We start from the raw sequence: 16,331 nt of genomic DNA, 5'->3' as shown, positions 1-16,331 counted from the left end.
TTAATGCACAGAAATCTCTTGCATTCCTATACATTAATGATGAAAAATCTGAAAGAGAAATTAAGGAAACATTCCCATTTACCACTGCAACAAAAAGAATAAAATACCTAGGAATAAACCTACCTAAAGAGACAAAAAACCTGTATGCACAAAACGATAAGACACAGATGAAAGAAATTAAAGATGATACAAACAGATGGAGAGATATACCATGTTCTTGGATTGGAAGAATCAACATTGTGAAAATGACTATATTACTGAAAGCAATCTACAGATTCAGTGCAATCCCTATCAAACTACCAATGGCATTTTTCACAGAACTAGAACAAAAAAATTCACAATTTGTATGGAAACACAAAAGACCGCGAATAGTCAAAGCAATCTTGAGAAAGAAAACGAGCTAGAGGAATTAGGCTCCCTGACTTCAGACTATACTACAAAGCTATAGTAATCAAGACAGTATGGTACTGGCATAAAAACAGAAATATAGATCAATGGAACAGGATAGAAAGCCCAGAGATAAACCCACGCACATATGGTTACCTTATCTTTGATAAAGGAAGCAGGAATATACAATGGAGAAAATACTGCCTCTTCATTAAGTGGTGCTGGGAAAACTGGACAGCTACAAGTAAAAGAATGAAATTAGAACACTCCCTAACACCATACAGAAAAATAAACTCAAAATGGATTAAAGACCTAAATGTGAGGCCAGACACTATAAAATTCTTAGAGGAAAACATAGGCAGAACACTCTATGACATAAATCACAGCAAGATCCTTTTTGACCCACCTCCTAGAGAAATGGAAATAAAAACTAAAATAAACAAATGGGACCTAATGAAACTTAAAAGATTTTGCACAGCAAATGAAACCATGAACAAGATGAAAAGCCAACCTTCAGAATGGGAGAAAATATTTGCAAACGAAGCAACTGACAAAGGATTAATCTCCAAAATATACAAACAGCTCATGGAGCTCAATATCAAAAAAACAAACAATTCAATTAAAAAATGGGTGGAAGACCTAAATAGACATTTCACCAATGAAGACATACAGATGGCCAAGCGGCACATGAACAGATGCTCAACATCACTAATGATTAGAGAAATGCAAATCAAAGCTACAATGAGGTATCACCTCACACCAGTCAGAATGGCCATCATCAAAAAATCTACAAACAATAAATTCTGGAGAGGGTGTGGAGAAAAGGGAACCCTCCTGCACTGTTGGTGGGAATGTAAATTGATACAACCACTATGGAGGACAGTATGGTGGTTCCTTAAAAAACTAAAAATAGAACTACCATACGACCCAGCAATCCCACTACTGGGCATATTCCCTGAGAAACCATAATTCAAAAAGACTCATGTACCACAACGTTCATTGCAACACCATTTACAATAACCAGGCCATGGAAGCAACCTAAGTGTCTATCGACAGATGAATGGATAAAGAAGATGTGGTACATATCTACAATGGAATATTACTCAGCCATAAAAAGAAATAATTGAGTTATTTGTAGTGAGGTGGATCGACATACAGACTGTCATACAGAGTGATGTAAGTCAGAAAGAGAAAAATGAATACCGTATGCTAACTCATATATATAGCATCTAAAAAAAATAGATTCTGAGGAACCTAGGGGCAGAACAGGAATAAAGACACAGAGGTAGAGAATGGACTTGAGGACACGGGGAGAGGGAAGGGTAAGCTGGGACGAAGTGAGAGAGTGGCATGGACATATATACACTACCAAATGTAAAATAGATAGCTAGTGGGATGCAGGCGCATAGCACAGGGAGATCCACTCGGTGCTTTGTGTCCCCCCCTAGAGGGGTGGGATAGGGAGGGTGGGAGGGAGACGCAAGACGGAGGAGATATGGGGATATATGTATATGTATAGCCGATTCACTTTGTTATAAAGCAGAAACTAACACACCATTGTAAAGCAATTATACTCCAATAAGGATGTTCAAAAAAAGAAAAGATTAAAAAAAAAAAACTCATTGCTAACAATAGTGTAAGAAGTGAGCATCCTGTACACCTTTGGTGTGACTACAAATTAGCCAATATTTCCAGAAAGTAAATATTATGAGGATCTTAAAAATATTAAAACGTCATGATTTAGAAACATTATGTCTGGAAATCAATCTGAAAGGGGAAAAAACCCCTAAGACATGGTTTAGGCACAACGAAGCCCATGAAAGTGTTATTTTTAATAAAGAAATTGGAAATTATTTAAATGCCCAATACTAGGAAATGATTAATACATTATGGTTTACCCACAGGATGAAATATTATGAATCCATGAAAAGTGTTATTTATGAGAAATGTTAATTTCAAGAAGAAATCGTTATAATACACTGTTCAGTATATATAATAGGAAATTAAAAAATATTTACATACGCTTGACCTTTGAACAACATGCAGTTGAGCTGCGTGAGTCCACTTATACTCGAAGTTTTTACGGTAGTAAATACTACAGCACTACACATTCGCGGTTGGCTGAATCCGGGGATGTGGAATCATGAATATGGAAGGCTGACTATATGGAGGGTAATTTTCATTGGCACAGAGGGTCAGTGCCCCTGATCCCCACATTGTTCAAAGGTCAGCTGTACAGCATTATTTCAATACTGTAACAATTATAGAGAGAGAAAAGTACTGAGGAAAAAAGTAGAATATTTCTGGATGGCAGGGTTCTACTTGAACTTCTTTCTTTGTAATTTATAAATTTATAAAAAAACACAGTACCGTGGGCTTCCCTGGTAGCACACTGGTTAAGAATCCGCCTGCCAATGCAGGGGACATGGGTTCGAGGCCTGGTCCAGGAAGATCCCACATGCCCCAAAGCAACTAAGCCCGTGTGCCACAACCAGTGAGCCCGTGTGCCACAACTACTGAAGCCCACGCGCCTAGAGCCCATGCTCTGCCACAAGAGAAACCACCACAATGGGAAGCCTGTGCACCACAACGAAGTGCAGCCCCCGCTCACTGCAACTAGAGAAAGCCCATGTGCAGCAACGAAGACCCAACACAGCCAATAAATAAATAAATAAAATAAATTTTCCAAAAAATAAATAAAAACACAGTACCAGTATAATTTTAAAAATCACTTGGGAAAGGACATAACATAGAATATGGACACCAGAATTAGTTCATTCATTGTATAGAAATTTCAAAACATTTTATGTGATGTTGAGAAAAGCTTTAGAGATTAAACTGCTCCTACCTGAAATGGGGTAAAGCATATTTGCGCAATAACCTACCTTATTTATCACACGATCTTTCTCTCTCATAGGCTAAGAACAGTTCAAAGAAAGATGAGAACAAAACAACACACATACACACCCCAACACACACACACACACCCTCAGGCCACTCAGTAAAGCATGAGAGGGAGAAAAGGGAGTAATAAGGAGCGTAGCTTGTTCCAGCTTCTAAGAGCTACTTATTTGCGGATCGTCTCCATCACCTTTCTAACCAACATTGCCAAAGTGGAAACATTCATGAAGACTCATAACCCCTGTCTGGTTTAGATGAGATGACGTGGTGGAGAGCCTTCCAGGTGTAGGACACTACACAGACGCGAAGGTCACCAGAACTGGCAGGGGCTCTCTCTCAGGAAGGCTTGATCCAAGAGAGTGTGACCCCAGGAGGGGGCTGGGAAAGGTGGGAAAAGCAGACAACCGTGGGGTCTGAATGAAAAAACATCTCCTAACCCGCTCCTACTCCCAGAGCCACTGAGTGTTTCCATATTCAGCATAACTTACATGAATCTCATAATGCCTTAAATCCAACTGCAAGCAGGCTTGGTGAGGAGTGTCTACAGTTGGGGTGGTGGAGGGATCGAAACCACGCCTATTCTGGAGTAGCCCAGAGCAGCTCTGCCCCGAGATGTTTTTGATGGCATATTCCCAAGAATGACTAGTGTTCTCATGCACTGATAGATGAGAAACAACACACCTTCAAATTCAGTGAGGGGGAAAAAAATCCTTGCTATCTCTTGTGGAAAGGTAATGGCCATCCAGGAGTTCCCAGTACAAAAGAAAAACATGGAGCTTAGTGAAGAGGATTAAACTGCCTCATCCATCAGAGGCAAAAACAGAGTCAAAAATCCATGAGCAGTCCCAGAAGGCGTCGGATGGACCCCACCATCCACCTTGGAACGTCAGAGAGGAGCGAGTGTGGGTCTTTGAGATGCGCCCCCATCACAGCCTCCTCTCACACTTGATCTGGAGCCTGACAGCTACCCAATCCAGTGAGGCCAACAAGAAGATGATTTAACAGATCAGATCCCAAGAAGAATAAGAGAGCAAAATTATTTTAATTGTTCAATTTGGAAGAAGCAAAGCCATCCTAAACTATTGAGGAGCATGGTGTACGGTAGAAATGGCATCCAGGAGCCCGTGGAGTAAACTTGCCCTCAGATGTGCTTTGTTTGACTATTACATTGTTCAGAAAAATCTATACATGATCTGCCAACGTTTTAAAATCAGGAAATTTCATGCAAAAATACTGATTCCTGGCTTCTCTTTAAAAAAAAAAATGAAATGGACAACGCTGCAGAATGATCTATATTCTGTCAGCAGAAATGAAGAAGTGACACCCTGTAGACAGGGCATGCAATGTGGCCAGGAGCCCACTGCACTGATTTATGTATTTGCCAGGACCCTATAATGGGCAATGAGTCCACACTCCCTGAATCACAGGTGATACAAGTAAATGTAACAACATCTCACCCTACTGCAGCTTGTAGAAGAGACTGACATTTTCTTCCTCCCCTTTCTTTGAACTTTACTAGGCAAAAACAAAAGTCAACAATAAAAAAATTTCATTTTTTTTAAAGAAACAAAAACATATTGAGTGAGAGATAAAAGAGGGATAATTCTCCTTTTATTGTTGGGGTTACTAATGAGTCCATTTGAGTCCTCTTTGGAATGGATAAGAGAATTCATCTGTTTGGAGGGGAGGATGGAAGGTGAGAAATTTGTCTTATTCTCTAGAAAGTCTTCTGCAGCCTGAATGTCTCTAACGACAAGCAGAATTAAGGAGAAGAAGCAGATCTATGGAAATGCAAAATTTCCCTGTCATGAGAATAAATCCTAAAAGATAAATTTTTAGCTTCAACATAGACTGAAGTTATAGCTTTTTGACAAATGATGTTCTGGGTTGTCATGACAACTGGGCCTGTTAGAGGTGTACATAGAGGCCTGCCCATAAATCAGAACACTTTAGGAAGGGGTTAAAACAAACATTTCTAGACTATTCCCAAGATGTAGTGCCAAAAATGTAATTACAGACATTTGTATCAGTCTGCCATAAAGCATGACAGCTCCAATTTTACAAAATGTTAATTTAAAAAATCTATTAAACCCATGTCCCTCTGAGAGAAATTAATATCACACCTAAGGTTGGGAGTCAGTGCAACTCAGAGGCTGTGAAAATTGGGATGGCAGAGTCAGAAAGAGAGGCTTAGACGCAGACTAATCCATAAGCGTTTTAGTGAAGAGTTTGGGGTAGATTCTGACCCTCCAGAGAAGAAATGCTCAGGGCAGATGACAGTGCTCAGAGCTTTCTACGAGCTTGAGAGAACTCAAAAAAGCAAAGATTTGGAGATGTCATTAGAAAGGAAAAGCTGATAGACGGAGGTTAGCTCACCTGGAAATACAGGGATGAAGCACCGAAGAATCATTCAATCCAGGAGGACACAGACAACAAGCAATAAAGCATTAGCAACTTCCACTGAGGTCAGGAAAAATGAGAGTTAGCTTAAAATCAGACACTAGAAAAATGCTTCTTAACTTAAAGGTCAGGAGATTCCACTCCAAGGGTCACAAATTGGCAGCCTGAGGCCAAATTGAGTGCAGAGAGAAGTTCTTTCTGGCCTGCACAGTGTTCTTTTAAAAATGTACAGTGTTTGCCAACATTTAAAAATCAGGAGATTTGACATAACATTCTGGCTTCTTCTCTTTAAAAAGCAGATTATCTGGCAGCAACAGGCCTGGATTCCTGTGTGGCTGGTGAGAGGAGATGGGTTCAGAGAGCATAAACTCCATGAGGACAGAGCTTCGCCTTGTCCAGTCCTGTGGCCTGAGCACCAAGAACAGTGCAGGGCATGTAGTAGATGTAGAAGGTATACAACTATGTTTGAATGGATAAGAGCAGCAGCTGCCCTCTTTATATAAGACATGTACTCTCCGGGTGATTCCCCACCCACACTGTTACCTGCCTGGCCCCTAAAGGCATTTGAGTTTTCCACTTTGCACTGTAAGATTTTGTTTAGTTGGGACACTCCATGTTGCCTCATGACATGAATTCTCCATGGAACCCATTCTCATGGCCTCATGTGCGGGCCACTGAAGCAAAATGACAATGCAAATAATATTCTTTAAGGACTTAAATCATCCAAAAACAAGCTTCCCTTAGAGAGTTGGCATCAACGTTCATCCTGCAGGCAGAAAGCAGGCCTAAGAGACTTGCCAGAACCTCTTCCAGTGCTTGGAACAGAGCAAGCATCACTGACAGGCTTCAGATCTGAGCATTCACTTATTCATTCAACAAACACTGAACCATTTCTAAGTGCTAGTGGCCATGTGATATGTCTCTTTCCCCTTGATAGGCAGAGATTTAAATTTTTATTAAATGAATGAATAAGTAGTGGGAATCACTACAGACAAGAAATACATTGTGAATCTGTTATGTGCCAGGTATATACATACTTAACTAAACCTCGACCTGTGTGTTAGAAATTATTGTCCCTATTTTGTAGAAAAGGAAGCTGAGACTTGGGTCCGCAGCACGGGCAGAACAGGGATTTGAGCTTAGATCTGCTTGGCAGCCCCACTGTGTGCAATCCAGTATGCTACCAACCTCTGAGCTAAACTCTGTTCTCAAGGGGAGTGGGTTCAATAGTGGCCTCCAAAAAGATATTTTCAATTCTAATCCCTAGAACCTGGGAAGGTGATCTTATGTGGAAAAAAGTCTTTGCAGATGTAATTAAGGAGCTCAAGATGCCATCATCCTGGATTGAGGGTGGGCTCTTAATCCAGTGACCACTATCCTTTAAGAGGAAGAGAAGACAGAGACGCAGGGAGAAGACGGCGATGTAAAGACAGAGGCAGAGACTGGAGTGATGTGTCTACAAGCCAAGGAGCTCCCGGAAGTATCAGCAGCCACCAGAAGCTGGCAAAGAGGCATGGGACCAACCTTCTGTCAGATCTGCTAGGACGAACCAACCCTGCCAACACCTCAACTTCAGACTTCTGGCCTCCACAATGATGACAGAATACTGTTGTTGGAAGCCACCGAGCGTGTGGTCATTTGTTACAGCAGCCCTAGGAAACTAATACATTAAAATATTCCTGGTCCACGGAATGGAGACGCTCCCCAGAAAACTGTGTCTGTACTGTTCACGGTGAGGATTAGGCTGCATTCCAGATCCTAAAAATTTACTGATCTTCTTTACTTCAGAATCTCCCTATTTCTGAACAAGCCTTTCAGCCTGAGGTCTTACGCAGCTGTATCCAAAAACCAGCTCGAATCTCTACAAAAGTGAACTCAACTGAGAATTACATATACTTCCTTTGCTTCTTTGCAAGTACAGTGAGTACCTCTGTCAAGAATCTCAAATTCAATATAAAGCAGCAAGAGAGGACCCAGGCTCTCCTCACCAGAGGATCAAATATGGAGCAATGCTACTACGGGAGGATAGGAAAGAAGGTGTGAATTCTGTGTGAGCCATTCTGGGGAAGCTTCTGGGAGAAAGGCGAGGATTGAGCTGGGTCTTGAAAAAGGACAAAAGTAAGGATAATCATCGTGACAATGCTATTATCTACTGAGCACCTACAACATGTCACATGCTGTCTTACTGACCTGCCATAAGTTTCCCATGTAATTATCCAAGTTACCCCACAAGCTCAACCTCTGCCCCCATCATTTTCTTGAGGGGAAATCTGAGACTGAGAAGGGCATGCCAAGTTCAAGGTCACCCAGTCAGTAAGTGGCAGGACTCTGACAGCTGAATGTACAGGTGGTGAGAGGAGGAGGGTCAAACCAGGTGGCGTGAGTGCCTTGGGAAAGAGGAATAGAGGTGATAGATGGGGATGACGTGGCTACAAAGACAGGCGGGACGGAAAATGCCCTTTTGAGGAGCTTGGACATGATCCGCTTAGCTGTGTCAGTTGCCAGAGGTATATGAGTACAGGCCCAACCAACGCAAGTCTGTATCTTGGGAGGAAAATTTCGGACTTGGGGATAGAAGCAAGGGGACAAGAACACCCGTTTGCTCCTCTCAAATATGAAGGGCCTGAGGGAAGGCAGGGGGGATGGGAGTGGGAAACACAGGGCAGGTGTGAAAGATTGGGGAGCAAGACCTGACTTGACTTCAGGACAGCCTTCAAGAGGTGAGGGCGAGGAAGCCGTCCTGGCTCACCCGGAGGTTTGGAGGGAGGAGTGAGCCGTTAACCACAGCAGAGGACACAGGGCAAGGGCTGCAGGGGCCAACATGGTGAATTCCGTTAAAAAAAAAAAAATCTGGGGCTTCCCTGGTGGCGCAGTTGTTGAGAGTCCGCCTGCCGATGCAGGGGACACGGGTTCGTGCCCCGGTCCGGGAAGATCCCACATGCCGCAGAGCGGCTGGGCCCGTGAGCCATGGCCGCTGAGCCTGCGCGTCCGGAGCCTGTGCTCCGCAATGGGAGAGGCCACTACAGTGAGAGGCCCGCGTACCGCAAAAAAAAAAAAAAAATCTGATTTTTTTGCCTCTGGGTCCCTCACACTCCAGAGATGTCTGGTTAGCAGATGGTGCTGTAGCTTCTACCTTTTTGCCTGCCTCCAATGGATTCCCTGCAAGGCGAACTGGTTGGAGTTTAGAGGGTATATCTTTAAATTAAACACATGAAGAATTTTCAGCTCTCCAAAGGAAATAGGACACTCTAGGTTTGAATCAGGCAAGATGTGTCTTGTAAGTCCAGAGCTCAGCACTGGGGCACAGAGCACCCCAAACACTGTCGGCATCTCAGATATGAACCACCAAACTCAGTGAGGAAAACTTGGAGCTGGGAGCTCCAAGCTTCCGGCTCGCAGGAGCCCTCTCAGTTCTGACTAGGAAGTTGCTGGCTTACAGCACCTTCCTAGTTTCTATCGACCTGCCCCCCGCCTTCTCCAAAGAGCCACGCTGTCCTCCCTCCAGGCAACCCAAGAGGATGAGACCAGCTAGGAGTCTGGAGTCAACACACCAAGTAGTCAGGATCTAAGATAATCCAAACTCTGCACCCTGATCTCTTTCTGGAAAAAGTGTCAATAAGCAGGGGACTGGACTGGTGTCAGAAGATCGAGGTTCAAATTCTGACTTGACCTGTGATTCTTATTACCTATGGGCTTGGCAAGGTCACAGCTCTCGGTGGTGGGATGTGCTGGGGCCCCTGGGGCCCCTGCTCTTGTGCGCCCAGCCCGGGCAGCAGCCAGCGCCTGCATCTCTTTGCTGGAGGACTGCCCTTGAGCTACTGGAGCCCACTTTTGCCTGTTGGGACCCTCAGCCAATGATCTGTGGGTACACGAATACGAAAACCCAAGTACCAAATCTCTGGGGGGCAACTTACACTCAGGGTTTCCCCCTCCACCGGGCTTTGTCTGAAACCATTCTCCTGTGAGGCCCCTGCCCTGTCCTGCCTTCCCCACTCCTCCCCCAGGCATCCCTGGGACACCCCCTTCACCCGTCACTCCCAAGGGCATCCTCAGGGCAGAGTCAGCCTCCAGGAAGCTCGACCAAAAGACCAGTGTCTGCTCTAGGCCATTATGGAGGAACGTACCCTAAAGGCAGCACGCTGAACATCCAGTACAAGGGTCACAAGAGGCAAAATCTGGCAAAAAGACGTGTTTTGTTTGGCTCGCGGAGACTGTAAAAAATGTGAAGGGCCTTGCCAACATTTAAAAACTGGGAGATTTCACACAAAACCCCAGATCTCCCCTTGCCTTGAAAAATCAGAAGATCTGGCTACCCTGAGCCTGCATTGCTGCACAGCAACATTGGCTGGGGCGGAGGGCAGCTGTGCCCATGCACGGGGCCAATCCCCACTGGCCCACCTACTCATTCCCATGACCCTTCTGGTCTCCGGAGTCAGTGGAGTTGGCAACCTATGGTGCAGCCCCATAGAAAGCACTCAGTAAAGTCTGCTGAATCCGAATAAGGATTTTTCTTGAAAATGATTCAACTCCAGGCTGCCGGAGAGCAGGGGTGAAGAATTGTGTAAGAGGACGCCTCTGTCTTTTCCTCTCCAGCTCTTTCCTCATGCCTGGCAAGGTACTGATGTACACTTCCATAAACACTCTTCCGAAAGAAGCTGAATCGATGAGGAGAGCTGCCACAACAGAACATTTGTTTGACAGGGAACACAAATTGAAACGAAATCGAATCACTGGTGGTTTGGGGAGATAGACGAGAAAAACAAAAGCAGGTCTTAGTTTCAGATGTTGCTTCATGTTGCCATAAATAAAAGGATGGCTGCATTTTAAACTTTTCAAAAATTTCAAAATGTTGACTTGCCCAGTCTGTGTAGTTAAAAAAAAAAAAAAAAAACTGATTATAGCTGAAGCCCTTTAAACCAGTGTAACTGGTAGGAGGTCATTTAAGGAAGTAACGGTTCCCTTGAATACTGGAACCCAATGGTCCAAGCAGGAGTGTTCAGGGCACTGTCAGATGGGCAGTATGATTTACAGAGAGTGGGGGAGCAGAAATTATCCAGTACATTGCTTAAGTGGAGCTCAGATAATACTGGTCCTATTGTATGAGAGCACTCTGTGGACCCTCAACTTCAGGGAGCATGATTGATCAAGCCACACCCTGAAATCCATCTGTGCTCTGAAATCCACCCCCTCGTTTGCACAGAGTCCGTGCCCCCACGGGCTGCTCCAGCACCAATGACTGAGTGTGGTCAGAAATTCTAAGGCAGATGCATCCCAGGAGACCAGGGACACCTCTGATGGCCCACTCTGGCTCACAGACTCCCAGAAGCCCCAAATCACCCAGATCTACCCCTAATAGCTCTGCCCACACTTCCTCAGATTGAATGGCAGTCTGGGATGCTTGACCCAGCCTTTCTTCTCTCCCCCCGTCCCCCGTGGCCATGCTTGCACTGCACTCTGATGCTCTGCTGTCTTCTCCAGTTCCTTCTCCATTTTCTCATGCAAGAGTTTCTCCTGATTAAAAATCCTTGCAGCTTTAATCCCCTCTTGGCGCCCGCTTCTCTAAGGACACATTCTGCATTTGAAAATTCCTCCTGCCTGTATTCCGAAAAATCTGTCAGCTCTACCTAATAATAAGAGGCTCCCGAGTTCTGTGAGGTAACAGGAATCCAAAGAAGGAAGTACTTACAAAATGAGCTTAAGATGAGTGGGCTTCAAGGAACTGGGTATGGAGTCGAGAGAAGAAGAAAAAGGAGGAGGAGACAGCTTCTCAGTAGTTCCTCCGTTTTGACACTTTTCTACTGAGAAAATGGGCAGGGAGATCCCCAAAAGATGAGTTCACACCTCTGGGAAAAACTTCCTGAGACTTTCCAGATTACCTGTCTTGCTCTAGAGTCCCAGCTGTTAAATTGCCATTTGGGGACGAGATGTACAGTCCTTTAGAAAATTGCTGTCCACACCCCAGACCTCAACCTTTCCGACTGTCGTTTTGTGGAAAGGCAGAAAAAGGGAAGTTCACTGCCTGTGTGAAAATGCAAAATGTGCCTTACAACCAAGAAAAGAAAGAACACAGTAAGACACACACACACACACACACACACACACACACACACACACACACTTATGATGCTAAGAGGGTTAATGTTAAAAGGAAGGCTTCAGGCTGGTTACTTCATAATTCACAGCAAAACAGAAAAGGGAGACAAAATCAGCAGCATCGTTTATAAGCCCTGGAAAATGGAAGTCTCCAAGCTGTCATAAATAAGGATGGAAGCATTTGCCAAGTCAGAAATTTTGCCAAGTTTGAAATCCACTCAATCCTTCTATCTTGGAGCTCAGAATGGAACACCAACCTTTTGGGATTTGTAATAACTTTTTCTCAGCAAAACTTTTTGCTATTTATAAGGGAGTAAAAACAAAAAGCAAAAAAATACAATATGGAAAGTCTTTCTTTAAAGGAGCATTAACGCCAAGTGAGCATTAATGGGGAGGGGATAATGGTAAAAATGGTATAGGTACTGGGATTAACTTCCCATTTATTCAAACAAGGCTTAACATATGCAATATTCCTATTCCACAAGTGTATGTGTATATATGTGTATGTGTGTGTATGTGTGTGTGTGTGTGAATTGAGTCTTTCCTTGATGGTATCTCTCTCTTGCTTTCTCTCTCTCTCTCTCTCTCTCATTCAGACACACACACCATCCCACTTCAATGAACATATTCCACCCAACCAATTGTAAATTTAAAGTTTAATTGTGAAAATTAAAGAAAGGATAAAGCGTATTTGTGTGTGTTTGTGTTGGGTGGAAAGGGAACCAGAGGAAAAGTAGAGGGGAAAAATAATAAAAGGAAAAGAGAAAATAGGTACCAAGGTACCAAGGCCTGGGATAGCTTTCACCAGTTTACACTGGGTCAGAAAGAATTAGAGCCACCAAGGTGAAGCACAGAGGTCTGATGACTATCTCGGAGCAGGCAGCCGAGGCTCCCACAAGAGACAAAAAAAGCACTGTCCTTAGAGAGTCAGGGCCAAAAGCATGGATTTCCTAGGCAGAGAGATCTTATTTGTGTGACCTTGCACAAGTTACTTAACTTTCCAAGCCTTTTTTTCCTCGTGTGTAAAGTATGCATGATAACAGTGTCAACATTACAGACACCGTAACTGTATAACCGTAGCCCAGGAGGTCAAAGATGGTGTCTGTTTTGATAACTGTGGTAATCCCCCCAATGCCTGGCTCATGTCTGACCTATAATTAACAATTAATACTTATTGAATTTTGAATAGACTTGATCTAAGATAAAACAAGATCATGTATTAAAGAATTTAGTATACTTATGTCTCAGTTGGAGTCGTGTCAAGTAAAAAGAATTCATGGGATGATGTAGAGACATACGGGCAGGTTAAAGGGACGCACAAGAGGCAGTGAGGCATGGAGACGGACCATAGTGGGAAGCTTTTCCCACCTCTAGGGTTGAAGGGACAGAGGAGCCCATCGGCATTCAACTCAACAGTATTTAGAGCAGGAGGGCCATGGAGAGGTAGCTGGCCTCCCCTAAATCCAGGTGCCTGGGTAAATGCAGAGAGAAAACGTTGTCCAGGGAGTAATCTCTGAAAAGCCTGAAGCACCCTAATAGACTGTCTTAGTTCATGTTAAAAACCTAGAACTCCCCCAAAAGGCCAAACAGTGCTGGCGCCTCTATACTTCCCACCCGGCTCAAGGGTCTTTAGTGAAATTGCATGAGCTTTATCTGAAGCTGAATGCCAATTCTTAAAGCAATCTAATCTACAGTTTCATTTAGCGATTCAGCATGACTAATTACTGTATGATGAGAATTAGTAGAAAGGGATGGAAGGGTGGCAAATCAACACAAAAGAGGCTTTGCCTTTCCTCCTTGAGAATACAATAAATTCTTTAAAAGAAGAGAGAGAGAGAGAACTGTCTGTTCATTAGTTTATGGCTGAGCAGAAATTTTAATTCAGTAAACACAGGCACCGGGGTCTCGCGGTATGTGAGATGTGACTTGACCAAATGACTGGAAAATTAGCATGTGCCCTTGGCAGTCTCTCTCAGTCACTGGCTGCAGACAAGACATGAGGGGACAGGAGCGACGATGTGACCACACTGCTCAGATGCTGGCCTGTCTCGTTGTGTTTCCGAGGCAAGGAGCCGCTCAGGCATCTCCCAACACCTTGTTCCAAAGTGCAGATCCTCTCCAAGGAGGTGGCAGGATGTGTCCTCAAGCGAAGCTTCCCACCACGTCCCAGACCCACACCCTCCCCAAGGTGGTTTCCCTGCCATCACATACACTCACTGAAGAGCAGTGATTGCTCCTTTTGAATGAGAAGTACTCCAGCTCAAGAGAGAAGAGAAAATTCGCTTTACAACCATGAAAACCAACAAATCCTTCTTCAGGTACAACGGACAAAGCAAACATGCTCTGGGTTTTCATTAGCTAATTAGCAACAAACACATACTGGATGCAACTTCTCTGTTTCATAAGGTAAAATTTAGAAAGCACGTGCCAAGTTCACTATGGTGCCACAGACTGGCGAGTCAAGATTGGCAAGGGCTTTGTGAGAGGCACGAATTACTGGGGGTAATGGGGAGGTGTTTACTGGGATAGAAGAGCCTCTCCAGTGACTTCAATTAGCCTTACAATCCTGCATCTTTTTTTAATATAAATTTATGTATTCATTTATTTATTTTTGGCTGTGTTGGGTCTTCCTTGCTGTGCGTGGGCTTTCTCTAGTTGCAGCGAGCGAGGGCTACTCTTCGTGGCAGTGCGCGGGCTTCTCACTGCAGTGGCTTCTCTTGTTGCAGAGCACGGGCTCTAGGCGCGCAGGCTTCAGTAGTTGTGGTGGGCAGCCTCAGTAGTTGTGGCTCATGGGCTCTAGAGCGCAGGCTCAGCAGTTGTGGCGCATGGGCTTAGTTGCTCCATGGCCTGTGGGATCTTCCCAGACCAGGGCTCGAACCCGTGTCCCCTGCATTGGCAGGCGGATTCTTAACCACTGTGCCACCAGGGAAGCCCCAATCCTGCATTTTGACAACAATAATCTCTGCTCAACTGCTAGTGCTGGTAGGAGTGACCACTGGGCATTTGCATCGTCCTGAGGGTGCCGTAGCCACCTCTCTGGCCTCACCCCAGTCCTGGCCCTGCTCAAGGGTCCCCCCCATGCCTGCTAGGTGTTTCAAGCACCGGCTCTCAGAGCCAGCCTACCTGAATTCAAATCCTGGTGTTACCACTTGTTAGCTAGGTAACCTGGGGCAAGCCCCTCAGTCATTCGGTTCCTCAGTTTCCTAACCTTTCAAATAGGAGCAATATTAGCTTCTGCCTCATAGGGTTGTTGGGAGAACCGTGAAGCACTTAAAACAGGGCTTGGCACACAGTTGGAAATCAACATCTATTAACTATGGCTACCTTTTAGATCCTATGGTAAATATTGCTTTAAAATGTGCTAGAAAAGGTGGTAACAACAGTAAAAGTACCTTAAATTAAGTGCTGGTAAAAACTTCAGTGCCACTTACTTAAAATGATTTAACAAGAAAAAAGCCCAAATTACCAAATGTTTCCTAAATAAATGAAATTTTATTATTTCAAACGTGACCAATCACGTGTTACCTGCTAGAGCTATCACGAAAAACTACCTCAGGAAGCAGAAAAGTTATTTGTAACCCACTGCCTGTAAATACTTGTTTCTAAGGGAACTTGAAGCAAGTCTTTCCTTTCAAACAATCTCTCAGCCAATTTGTTTGTTATTTTTATTCTTAGGCAAAGATTTTCAAATGGATAATTCAAAAGTCAGTTAATGGAGACCCCCATCCAAATGATTAAAAATTCTGAATTAATGAAATGAGAACAAAAGAGGAAGACCATATTTGGGATATGACCTTCAATGCTTTTATTCCAGAATCCTCAAACTACAGAGCATCATTTGAACTCACTGAATAATCATAATATAGGCCGGAACAGACCATGTCCTCCTCTTTTATCAAAACCAAATCTGGTTATGATCAATGTGCAAGAATCACCTGGAGGGAATCTAGGAACAGAATTAGGATATCTCCTGAGAACGTTCCAAAGTGGTCTTCACTGCTTGGATCACATCCAGAATGACCCAGGGAGGGAAGTTCCCCTTCACTTAGACTCCGTTATTTGTACCCACGCAATCGCCGTGTGACCAATACAGGCAAATGAGTCTGTGATGCCAGGGCATTTACGGAGGCACACCCAGGCGCAGTGCAAACCCACGTCCTTCCGAGTATTTTTATTAGTGATACCAAGTGCCCCCCCCACGTGCACCACCTCATTCAACTCTCATAGGAGCCCAGTGCGGAGGCACTACTACTATCATCCTCATCTGAGGAATGGAGTCATGAAATAGCTTTCCCGAGGTCATTCAGTTTGTGAGCAAAGCTGGGATCCAATGCCTACCACCTCAAATTACCATACAACTTTCCAATGGCCAAAAAAACCTGTTCTCAGCTCAGCAAATTTAAAAGGGCCTTTAGAGAAAGCACAAGTCACCAGCACTAACCAGGCTCTTTGAAGACAGTCAGCATACTTGGCTCAGTAGAACATCAGGTCACGTTTTTCTAATCCCTAAGTCTTCGATTTGGAGCAAAAACCTTTGCAAGGTTACGAGA

The 16,331-nt window shown here is 44.1% G+C and overlaps 1 protein-coding gene across 5 annotated transcripts in view; it reads right to left on the bottom strand.

Annotated features, from left to right (window-relative positions):
• NTRK2 (neurotrophic receptor tyrosine kinase 2) overlaps positions 1-16,331 on the bottom strand; it is a gene marked incomplete at both ends in the record, with an annotated part of 377,341 nt that overhangs the window by 202,167 nt on the left and 158,843 nt on the right. The window lies entirely within an intron of this gene.

This window comes from Grampus griseus (genome assembly GCF_964374135.1).
Source record: "Grampus griseus genome assembly, chromosome: 6".
NCBI lineage: Eukaryota > Metazoa > Chordata > Mammalia > Artiodactyla > Delphinidae > Grampus > Grampus griseus.
This window is presented reverse-complemented; position numbering and strand designations above follow the sequence as displayed.